Raw genomic sequence first — 13,537 nt, 5'->3', positions numbered from 1 at the left:
CGGAACTATTGAATTCAACACAAAAATGTCGTCAGTGATGACGTCTTTTTTATCAAATAATCTTGAATAGTCTCGAACAAGAATCTTATTCAACCTTTCTTTGACAATACACAAACATAATAATGACGATCAAAAGTATTGTGAGAAGTTCAAGGATACTAAATGGCGCCTCTTTTATGTTCGACTCAAAGCGATTTCGAGTTGTTTATTGTCCTCGAGGTTTGCGATGGTACTGCCACCTAGAGGGAGGAAATAAAAGTTAAGAACAAAAATAATTTTTCTTTACGATATCGACGTAATATAGGTAAATTTAGGTAAGAAAACAAATCTGTTTTATTCCTTTTTAGGAATTTTAAGTATCCTATACTATTAGCAGAAGAAGTTAAAGGGTTATCAAATTTAGAAGGTTGTAAATTTCAAAATTTTCGTCGGTTGCCTCCGAACCTATCTGGAATAAGGGGGGATAAAAGATCCGTTTTTGCTTGATTCTAAATCAGTGTTGCCACACTAGATACGATTGTACCAAATTCAGCCCTTTTTGTCATTCATCGGCCCGTTGGTACAACTCTGGCATTTTCAGCCCCTTTTGTGAAAAAGTTAGTACAATTCTACTCAATTCAGCACTATTTAACAAATATTTGTCACATATTCAAAAGCGTCAGTAAGAATTTTCCTACACCTCATGTTACTCATACTCTGTGCTGGATTCTTTAAAAGTGCTGTTGAATATTCATTCTGTGACGATGCAGCTCATAACTTTGTGTGGAAAATTCGTAATTCGAACTATATCTGGAAACAATCCGTGCCGCGCATGAAGGAGACGAGAAAGAAGCAGTGTGATGGGAATTTTAGCTTGAAATCTTGAAATTTATAATAATATGTTGTTCAGGGTCTTCCTATTTGGATGTTTTATTTTAAAAGAGCACTTTCTTGATTGGGACTCTTGGAAGAGGGGGGGGGGAGTGTTCTGGAACTTTACCTCTTTTAGTTTCGTGTTATAGAGCCATGTATTACACTGTCATAAAAAAAAATAACGAATTCAGCCCTTTTTGTTTCAATTTGGTACTATTTTTCAGCCCACTCCAGAGCTAGGACTGTGGCAATATTGTTCTAAATTATTCGTAACGAAGTAATGGCGTATACCAGTGGAGCAGCAAAGAGAATTATTGCCCACTTAACGAGATAAAAGCGATAAGATGTGAATTTTAAAGTGAAAAACAAACAAAACAAAACAGAAATTGGCAGGGGAGAGAGAAGGCCACGTAATTTTACAACGTTTTAAGTGTGAAAGTTATAAATTCCTAAACGTTGATGAACTACTGACCATTGCTGCTCAGTGGATATTCTCTGGAGGTGGAGGAATGCTTCCTTAGTTGTTCAATTTGTTATTAGTATTTACCCTAAAACACCTAGGAACTGGAACGTGAAATTTAAAGCTTTCATTTCATTTTCATTTCATTTGCAGGTAACTCAAATTTTCGATTTTTATTTTGGATGTGGCTGATATATATATATATTTATAAGGTCATGTGACTCGGATGGAACTTACTCGGTGTGTGGAATTTGTCCGGGGGAGAATGTGACTGTTGTCGGTTAGGTTTGATAAACTGACCGGTTAGGTTTGATTGGTCACTTTAACTATATAAACCTCAATCCGAAATTAAGAAATTAAAGAAAAGGGGAGGAAACCTTCATAAGTTGACCCGGCTTGCTCAATAGTAGTATATAATCATGATATTTTGTATAAGAGTTATGTGTTTTGTTTTTGCATGATGGTTGTTAATAATACTGTATAATGGGTTAATTTAGTCATTCTCCAATCAAGCTGATGGGTCCTGAGTGGCCAGGAAAACAGAATTCGGCTTTCCTCTCATTTCACTTCCATAGTACTTATTTATATCTTGAATCAGAATCAGTGGCGTGTACTGATTTGATGGCCTGGGATACTACTAATCCTTATAACATCTGTACATATGATTATTACAAAGTATTATTATTGGAGTCTAGTTTCTACGTTATTATACAGGCTTCAAAGTAAGAATAAACCCTTATAACACACTTTCCTTTTATCAAATAGATAAATATGATTTTCTATCCACAAACACATGTGGGCCCCTCTATTGTATTTATGAATATACAATATTTGGCATAATTTGAATACAATTTGTCTAAACTTTTCATATATATACCTTCTGCATCTGAATGCTCCACCCCCCCCCCCCCTTCCAAATTTACAGAGAAATTGGCAACCTTGGTTAATATGTGAGAAATTGTATAATTGTGATAATGGAGGCGGGTGAAATGAATAGTGAAGTGAAGAATTCATCTGAAACTGAGGGATGGTGCGCCTGAAACGAACAGGTTTGCTTACTCGGCAGTGAAATAATGTTAAAGTTTTCAGCATGTTTTCTGGAAGCCCGGCCGAGCTCTACATCCATCGTTGCTAATCTCATAGGCTATTCAACCATTAACTGCATTACTGAGCGAAGATTGTCTGAAAATTGCTGGTAATGACATTACCTGTAATTTAGAAATTTGTAACTATTTTTAAATGCCAGCAGCCTTAAGAGTCTTCATCCCGGCGAAATTAAAATACCGCTAATTTTACAGTAATTATGTGATATCTTCAAATAGATAAAAGATAATCGAAATGTTGAACAAGAGCGCCCTAGTCAATATTATTTTACATGAGAAACCGTTATCATGACTCACTTATCTGCTTTCGATTTCGAGCCATTTTGAAAATCGTCATTTAGTTTTGCGTTTCTTAACAGCTGAAAACGGAAAGCCACTAGGTGACTTGTAATAACGGTACGTCACGCAAAATAATATTGTCTAGGGCACTCTTGTTCCATATTTCAATTATCTTTTATCTATTTGAAGATTTCATATAATTACTGTAAAATTAGAGGTATTTTAATTTTGCCGGGATGAAGACTCTTAATGGAATTTATCATCCCCCTATTTCAGTGACGATGTTATGAAAATTAAAATTTTCTGTGGAACAATTGGTGTGAATCTATTAACTAGTGAAATTCTAGTTTGCCAACTTGGAAATTTTCATTTGTTTTTGTTAATCACGCTGTTAAAAAGATGAATTGATGATTGACAAAATGAAGTTCAGTGTATTATCAACTCTTGAAAGAAAATGATTCGGCTGGATAATTTAAATTTTGTACTTCAAATTAATCGACTAACCGCAACCTTAATAAGAAAATCATGTTATGTAACGGAAAGAAGTACACCCAAAATTTAATTTAATCTGAACAGTTGTAACGCAAAGTTATTCCATATAATGTAATTTTAGGTTGAGAAAATTTGACAGACATTCTAAATTGTTATTAAACAAACTTTTTTCTCCCCGCGCAGGAAGTGGAGTTCTATCGCTGTAGTAGTTTTATATAATAATAAAAACTTCGCTTCAGTTCCTTATTAATGTAGTTCTTATTGAACCTGAATATGAAGCTACATCCAGCGCCGCAACTTAGATTTTTTCTGCGGGGGGGGGGCATTAATATTTGGGCCCCTACAGAAAGTTGTTTTGGGTCCCCCCGTAAAATTCGAAAATAGGCCTCTTTCTCTTACTCTTTGTAGGTCCCCGTATCCGGTGGGCTCTCCCGCACGCACCTGTGCCCGTTCCAAACATGAAAAGTTTATTAAGGCGACAATATTGATAAATCTCAAATCCATACGAATAAATATTATTTCTATTGCCCCTAATAGTAGACATTTTTTTTACTGAAATAGACCCACGACTCATTTTTGTTTTATTTACCTTTTGTGTTCTGTTTTGTTTATGTAATGTTAGTAAACATCTTTGATGATTCATTTATAATTTCATGTTCGTATCGTATATGAAGTAAGAAAATTTTGTCTTAAAGTGTGCCCCCTCAAACTGCAGGGAACTCCCCTCGGGGGAAAGTTGCCCTCACAAGTTACGGCCCTGGTTACATCCTTTGTTTATATTTCCGAATAAGGATTTTGTAAGTGAATTTTCCTGTTAATTTGAGGTAAATCTGAATGTCGCGTCGTTTTGAAAGTCACAGCAATTCTCCAAGTTGTCTTTGGCAAGAGAAAAATCCACAGACTAATCTAAATTAGTGTTGATTTTTTCTTCTTCTCTTCCTCTTTCTTCATTATTATAATTTTATTTTATTATCTTTTCCGTTGCGTGGTCTAAAGTTTAATTTATAGTTGGGTAACCTTCTGCACCGTCTGGATAACCTAACGTCGTTGTTATATTTAAACCAAGGGCCAATCCTACCATCTTCTGATACCTGTCTGATATAAATATCCTCCTGACATCTTTCCGATAAGTGTTCTACAATGTCCATATAACAGTCAGGTGGCTGATAAACCCTATCAGCTAGTTGTTACTTGACAGGAAGTTCAATTGCCTGTTAACAGCTATCAACTACTTGTTAGTTGTCGTGTAGTGAATCATGGACGAAATCAAAGAGTTGTTGATGCTATCAGAAAACGATGACGAGATTGTTCAATATATAGCGAGGCCCAGAAAACCAAAAATCATCAGGCAACGAATCGATCACTTTGATAAATGGGCTGAAGAAGAGTTTTGTGAAGATTTCGATTAACAAAAGACAGTTGTCGTCAGCTGCAGGAGGAAATTGCTGGCAAGATAAGAACTCAAACTGATAGGTAAGTGTTAGTTCGAATATATGCTAAGTTATAAGTAGTACCCGTTGGCTACAAGTGCCCGCATATAAGTGCCATGTAATTTGTGTAGTTAGAAGATGAAGAAATATATTCTATATAAAAGTATAGAGTTTAATTATTGAAATTGAATGATACGTAAAAGCATATCTAAATTATTAATCTAATTTACATATGTTTAGAGGTGGAATATCAAATAAATGAATTAATTAAAAGCTCAGATTGTGTTATCACGTGTAGTATTATAAAATAGTGGACCTGGGAGTGTAATATATAACGAATTTTAGTATTGCTTCTTAGGTTGTAAGGACGAACAGCAACATTTCTATGTGTATGGTACCAATGCATATGTAAGTGTAGCCTAAAAAGTGTTTATTACTTAAGTTTGTGTTTGCCTTTATGATAGTGTACCCTTAGACTATAACGTGCATAACAAAAAATACCGGTACTCATTTCTGTTTCCCATGTTTTCAATAGGACAATTTAAAGGCACACTGAAAACGCATTTGACGTTTCAATTGTTTTCAGTATGAACAACAGAAAACCAACCAATCCGTTATAACCTTACTTCGGGTTAACTATCTGGCAGAGCATATATCAGGCACAGCACATTGTAGAACGAACCATTGGTTAAAGTAACTGACAACTTCCTGATATCTAATTCTGTCTGATAGTAATCAGAAAGAATATCAGGATATTGTAGGACTGGCCCTTAGAACGACCTATGTAATCGGAAGATAAAGATATGAGAGGCCTCTTTTTATATATATATATATAAAAACCTTTTCAAAAGAAGTGAAATTGTTAATCCCTTCTAATCGTGTTCTTATTTATTTGAAATACCTTTTGAATGAACTTAATATTCGACACTGAGGCCTTTTTGGTCCGTCCTGTTGAGCTCACCAAGTTTTAGGATGTTTCTGATTCTGTACCATAATTAGTTTGTAGCTGTGAATAACAAATGTGGTATTGTAAGAGGCCTATGTTTAGCAGAAGGGGTCCAGTTCTTTTCTCTAAAAAATGTTACAATTTTGGTAATTTCTGTTCACATTCGGTTAGCTTAGGGTAGGGTTGGTTAGTTTAAGTTAGGTTAGGCTAGTTTAGTTACGTTAGGTTAGTTTAGTTTATGTTATATTAGTGTAGGAGTTCCGCATAATTTTCCAAAAAAATGATAGAATTTCGCTTATTTCTACTAATATTACGTTAGTTTAGGTTAGTTCAGGTTAGCTTACGTTAGTTTATGTTAGGTTAGGTTAGATTTGGTTACGTTATGTTATGTCTAAATACTTGCATCACTCATTTCTCCTGTAATTTTGTATTTTTTACGTGCTTCTGGACCCCTTGTACTAAACATACCCCTTGTAAGATTTCGATTGACATATAGACTTGAAGTACGTTATAATCCGAAGTAATCAGATTTCAAAAAATACAACTGTAAGTTGAGTCACAGGCGGCAGTACACTGGGTACAGTTGCACCCATATTAACTTCAGTCTTCATTAGTACAACAAATTATGAAGTTTTAAGTATCTATTCTTATTTGTGTTGGCTTCCATTGTTCTCTCATGTTGCTTGTAGATTTCTATGAACATAAATTTTGAAGGTGTCATAGAATAATTTAAGGTCATGGTTCCATTCAACAGAAGAATGTATATCGTTACAATATACGTTATACTCCTTGTACAGCGTGGTCCGGAAGTGGACGTACAACTAATTGGTGTCTTCTGACGGTTTTAGGCTTTACCCACATTTGTTTGGTAACATTGCTTGGCATTGTCTGACAACATTGCTATCTATGTTCATTTGTTTTCTGTTTGGTAACGGTTATTTGTAGTGAAGTTGGAGTAATCAACATGTGTGATCAAAGTTCATATAGGACTGGAAGAGGTTGTGCATTTTCATCAGCTCCCTTTGTGTGGTCTCCAAGAAGCCCCGATCTGACGACACCAGACAATACTCTCTGGGGTTTCATAAAGCAACAAGTAAGAAACACTCGATATCATACAACGCAGGAATTACGAGCGAGCAGCTGTGGAACACGCCTTCACCCTCGTGACTCCGGAGAATCTCCGCAAAACATCTACGATAACTTGACGCAGAATTCAGCTGTGTTACGGCATGGATGGTGATCATACCGATGTTTATGACTCTTAAGACTTCAAGGTAACACTGTACAGACATTCTACTATAACTAACACTATACTGTTGAAACTAAAAGGGGGGTACGTCCACTTCCGGACCACCCTGTACTTAACTAGTTTACATAGCGAAACATGTAGGCTTACACACTTGAATTTTCTTATCAATTTCCTTGAAAATGATTTTTTTTTTTAATTTAACGTTCCACGATTATGCCCTGTTAGGTTAAGGGAGACTATGATTGAGGCAAATGAATGATAATAGAAGAATTGGTAGAATACCCAAAGAAAACCCACGGACACGATAGTATCCAATACAAACTTATTTGTCCGTGGGTCGAACCTGGCACCAGAAGTAAGCGCTCTGCCACTGAGCTACTATGCCCTCAATGTTTCCTTTAATACATCCATAATTTATAGGTACGTATATCTGTTTATTGACTTCTCTTAAATATATTTTATTATAATCATGTTAGAACTTTTGTTTTACTCTGTCTAATGCGTGCCCAACCTGCACTCACATTTCTAAGTTCTCCATCCATTTTTGTGTCGAGTTGGTAACACCGTTATTCTGAAAGTATTTTTGAGCGTTAAAAGTTTTCCATTCTCTATATTTATATACAAAATTTCAGAATTTTATTATATAATAATTTAACAGTGATAAGAAGGTTTCAAAAGATAAGTGGTACATTTGCCTGTATTTTTAAAAATATGTCTGAGTCATAAGCCTTTAACATCGAAATACATAATTCCATTAAAAATACAATGATTTTCATAAGCTGATGTATGTGTAATATTCATTTCTGATATTACAACTAAAATAGGTTAAGTTTACATACACATTTTAGAATGTTATTTTGTACATTGTTTTAATGTATTACTAAATTGATTTTTTAAAATACATAAAATACAAATACATATATATTACACATACATAGGTATACCTAGGTATATACTTTTTATAGGCAGATCAGAAAAATGGTTCCACTGTGCTTCAAGCATTACATGTGTCATTGTTAGGAGAATATGTGTCACTGTTAGGAGTGGGTGTGTCAGTGGTAGTAACGTGTGTGTCACGTTAGAAGTATGCGTGGCAATGTTAGGAATATGTGTGTCAGGGTTTAATATTTGCATGGCTGGTGGAAGAATGTATGTCACTGTTAGGAGTATGTGTCACTGTTAACAACATATGCGTCACTGTTAAAAGTGTGTGTGTCACTTTTAAGTTTATGCGCGGCACTGATAGAAGTATGTATCGCTGTTAGGTATATGTGTGTCACTGTTAGGAGAGTATAATTTTCACTATTAAGGGTATGTGCGTCACTGTTAGGGATATGTGTCACTTTTAAGGGTATTGCCAGTGTTAGAAGTATGTGTCACTGTTAGGGATATGTGTGTCACTGTTAGAAGTATATTTGTCACTATTGAGGGTATGTGCATCAGTGTTAGGGATATGTGTGTCATTATCAAGGATGTGCGTTAATGTTAGAATATATGTGTATCACTGTTAATGGTACATGTAACTGTTAGGAGTAGTGTGTCACCGTTCGGTGTATGTATATCACTGTTAAGTGTATTATCTCGCTGTTAGGAGTATATTTGTCACTATTAAGGAAATGCGCGTCACTGTTAGAGGTATGCGTGTCACTATTAAGGGTATTCGCAGTGTTAGAAGTTTGTGTGTTACTGTTCATGGTGTGTATAACTGTTAGGAGGATGTCACCGTTAGGAGTATATGTGTCACTGTTAAGGGTATGCGTGTCATTGTTAGATGTATGTGTCACTGTTAAAAATATGTGCGTCACTATCAGGAGTATGTTTGTGTGTTACCGTTAGGAGTATGTGTGCCATTGTTAAGGATATGCGTGTCACTGTTCGAAAAATGTGTCACTGTTAAGAATATGTGCATCACTCTTAGAAGTATGTGTCACTGTTAGAAGTAAATTTGTCACTGTTGGGAGTATATGTGTCACTGTCAAGGGTATGCGCATCACTGTTAGGAGCATGTGGCATCATTGTTAAAAATATCCGTGTCACCATTAGGGGGAATGTGCTTCAGTGCTACAAGAACGTGTGTTACTGATAAGAGTGCGTGTCACCAGTAGAAGAGAAACATCAAAAATGCAATCTGCTAGTTAACAACATATTATTTACATACAGATTACATAAATATAGAACCTATTCCAGTAAAATAAACTTCGTTACTTATACTATTGCTAGTCCCTCAACTATAAAACCAAAATATAGAGTATGTAGGAATTATTACAGAAATTACGAGATTTCATATGTATAAAAATATTGAAGTAACGTCAATCAAACATATGTTTGCAATACATTTATTTTAATATATTTGAAATCAAAAAAAATTGTGCTGATGAATTATGGAACTTTTATTGAATTATACATACTTATGTACAATTGTTTTTACATTAATAATTACTCCTACTGCAACTATATTATTAATATGTGTGCTTTAATGAGAGACAAGAATGAATGAAAGAACATTATTCTATTTCGAGCTGCTACACACACACACACACACACACACACATATATATATATATATATATATATATATATATATATATATATATATATATATATATATAATTACTTGTCACATTTCTACAATTTGCGTTTGTTATTTAGGATAAAATAACAAATAATATATTTAGGATAAAATAATATAACATATTTAGGATAACAAATTTAGGATAAAATAATATATATTTACAGACTAGTTCTAAAAATCTCGGCCACCCATCTTTATTTAGATTATTGTACTCTGGAATTTGTTCGTAGAAAATTTGTAATATTTTTGCTGTACACAAAGATATGTATTGGTTAAAGAAAATCTACTTTTGTTTGATTTACATATTTCCAAGTGTAGGTAAGAGTGTAGAACTTCACTAAGAGAGATTATGATTAAGGTTTTTCAGCAATATTCTACATACTATTTAAATATTAGCAATATTATTAAGTGCTAAAATTACGTTACACTTAATAACAGTTCCAGTACAATACATCTTTCTACATTCATTTGCTATTGCCAGAGGAGTGACACAATAAAATAACGTAAATATTTCCCGTCTGAAAAGTCGTCTTGATGCTGCAGTATAAAGAATATTTTGATGACCTCAATTTACTCTAGTTAGAAGGAAAAGTTTGTATTTTTAATATATCTAGGCAATTATTTATATTCAGAATTCTAATATTTTAAACGAAATCATTAATTATAAATCACCAAGATTAAGTACATAAGAACTTAATCCACGAACTTCAAATCCCAAAATATATTATTTCTTTGTAAGGTAAGTAACAGCCGAATACTTTCTTTACACTTCCTTTGAATTAGAATTTTTCGAGATATTTAAACTTAAAGCATTTCGTTTGGGATGAATATAGAGAACGTAGAGCTATATATTAACATAGAAGTTGATAAATTAAATGTTTCTGAATCAAAGGTCAAAATAGGAGTTACATATGATTATTTATTAAAGTAATAATATACACGGTGAGGCAAAAATATGTTAACATTAAATGGATGTTCTTTTTGTGTTTGCTTTGTAGATTAAACTATGGCGTGGCGATATTCCATTGAGAAACAAAGGAAAATAGCTGCCTGGACCGGACGGGATGTACCTTTGCGGCTGACAATTGGTAGGATCTACGAGAAGTTTGTAATGATGAGGTCGCTCAAGATGAATGCAAGAAAAACACAGGTTGGAAGAGATCTCTCCGAACCGAAGAGAATATTACCCTCGTCCAGAGAGTGATGATAGCTAGCCCAACCAAGTGGCCCATCCAAAACGTGCCACTTGCCATTATCCAGCGAGAATACTTTCAGCAAGACAGCGCCCCTGCTCATTACACTCAGAGGGTTCGGGACTACCTAAACGACACGTTCGGTAAATGTTAAATTGGTAGAAGAAGTCCTCTCCCATGTTCAACAATTTCCTGCGACCTGACGCCAGTTATTTTTGATAGTAGGGCATGGTCAAGGATTGTGTTGAGTTGAGTTGAGTTTATCTTGAGTTTAACGTCCCGTTCAGCAGCGAGGCTATATGAGACGGGACCTACTGATTAACGTGGAATCTGAACCATATGAGCTCCCGCCGGGAATCGGAGTCGTGTCTCCTACGCCAAATCAAGGATTAGGTGTATGCCAGCAAACCTAGCACCTTGGACGACCTGAAGCACCGCATCACTCAGGTCATCGCAGTTATCCCTGCACAAATGGCCCATGGAGAAATACAATCAACAATGGACAGACAGGCTTCATAAATGCATTGAGCGGGAGGGGTGCCAAATTGAATCCCTGTAAGCAAATTCTTGCGTTGTAATTTTACTGGAATAAAATCCTCATTTAGTGTCAACATCTTTTTGCCTCACCCTGTATAATGTGTGCTTTGCGGCAATAATAATAAATTTATTACGAACATTCATATTTGCGTCAGTTATTGAACTTGAATCAAATACAGTAGTTATCAATAAATTGTAATTTTAGCGAAAAACATTAGAAAATGCGAAAAGTAATTCAATCATTTTCCAGCTAAACACGCATTTCATTTGATTTACTCTTTGCATGGGAAATACTATATACAGTTTAGAAAAAAAAAACTTAGTGTTCCTTCTTGCAATAAAGATGAATAATTAAGTTTCCATTGCTCATTAATTTACTATTGCTAAAACTGTATTCTAGATGTATATATTCATAAAAGTCAGTATTCATAAAGTCAATACTCCTCTGATATTTTGATATCCTTGAAAAGTTCTATTTAGAATCACAGAATATTGAATTAATTGAACGACGTTTTAAAAGATGGATCTGTTTCGATAGTAATATAGTTCCTACTATATCTGAAGTTCTTATGGAGTTGTTGAGTTAAAGGGAGGAACTTTAACTTCTGGATAATGTTCTCCTGTTTGAAACTGAACCAGAATAATGAGATAGGTGGTTACAGCACCTGCAATCTGCAAAATATAAGAAAGAAAAAGTGGATTAGTATCAATTGAATCAGTCATTTGGAAAAGGCCATATATCCACCAAAGTAAATTGTTGAGGAGAGAAAAAAAAGAAACTTTGGATTGCAAGTTCCACGTGTACAATAGCATCGATGATACTGAGGCAATAGTGTAAGATATGTAACACTTAATGTCACCGTACAATTGGTTTCTCCATAGGAGATGCGCGTTTCTTCGCGTACGTCTCAAATTTGCACTAAACTGAAAATGTGGTGGGGATGGACTTATAGCCTTTTCGCAATGACTGATTCAATTACATTCAGACGTCTTTACTCAAACGCACTTCAAGATTATTTCCTTTGTTTTTAAAATCAATTATACTAACTATAAAGACAAAATTATATATAGGGCTAGTATTTCAGTTATAAATCCTAATACTAAAATTGACTGTGCAATAGAAATAATTTTCTTGATCTTCGAATACCTCCAATGATGCATATTAAAGAAAAAATTGCTTATAACATAAACTTCTGTAACATTTACGAAAATTTCAAACATCTATGTCTGTTTCTTCTCTCTTGAAGAATTGATTGCTGTACGCTGTTAGTACGGTCACTACTCTGGGGCTGTTCGAATGGATTTTGGGCGGAGAGACAATCTGAGTCTTGGAATTGATTGAGTAATAGCACCTATTGCTGGGCCGCAAGTACTGAGCTATACCAGCCAGCTCAGTTCAACCATTATGGGTCTTGGTGCAATAGCGGTTTAACCAACGTCCACATCTCTAGATTCACGATCAGTGGCGTATTTAGGGGGGGCTTCCGGGCTTAAGCCCCCCCCCCGAAATCTTACTTACTATAGTAAAGTATATGAAATACCTTGCACAATTTTTTAGATTTTCAGGCAAAGCCCCCCCCCCTCGAAAGTTAGCAAAGCCCTCCCCGAAACAAAATCGTAAATACGCCACTGTTCACGATATAAATAAAATCCAAATTGTGAAACAAATCTTCTACTACAAATTTACAGTGCAGCATATAAGTTGAGAGTTTCGTTGTACTACTTGTCAAATTGAAGGGCTGTAAAATAATTTTCAAATGAGAACGTGAAACTTTAAGCTTAAGTTTCTCAATTTGAAATTAATGTTGTTCGGACCACTATTGCACCCATGTCAACAATTAGTGCATTACCCGCACAAAGACAGCGCGTGGCCAATTTTACAGCTTATTATCGTGTGGTATAAGTTTATATCATATTACCCACGATTTCTCAATCATGAGTTTCAACTGTTATTTGTAGCAGACTAAATTGTTGTATTGAGTGAAGTATTGCAGCTGAAACTTAACTTTAGCTTCTACGAGTTTGAAATTTGCTTTGTGAAGTGCATATTATTGCTATTTGTCCCGTTTCTAGCACAAGAAAGTTGAGTCTCATCTTCAAACTTTGTTTATCTCATATGTTAATGATAACTTAGATATTAGTTTAGCTGTAGATGAAACTGGTTTCACTTCACTAATTTGAGCAAGAATTATATTTCTTAAGAAGTAAAAACTAGGAAGACAGTCCGTTATTCCATTTCACTTCTCAGTTAGAACCACTATTGTGCTTTTAGTACATGTACTTCAATAACTCATTGTTGACTCATGTCTTCAGTGAATGATACGTTTAAAGTCAATTTCATTAATGAATCAAAGTGGAAATTAGAGAGTTATTTCAAACGTGAATCAGATTAGGGTAAACCATATATTCCACACTTATTAAACT

This window comes from Thermobia domestica, chromosome 1 (assembly GCF_964235325.1).
Source record: "Thermobia domestica chromosome 1, izTheDome1.hap1.1, whole genome shotgun sequence".
NCBI classification, from domain to species: Eukaryota; Metazoa; Arthropoda; class Insecta; order Zygentoma; family Lepismatidae; genus Thermobia; species Thermobia domestica.
The sequence above is the reverse complement of the archived record's forward strand: the minus strand, read 5'-3'. Positions refer to the sequence as shown.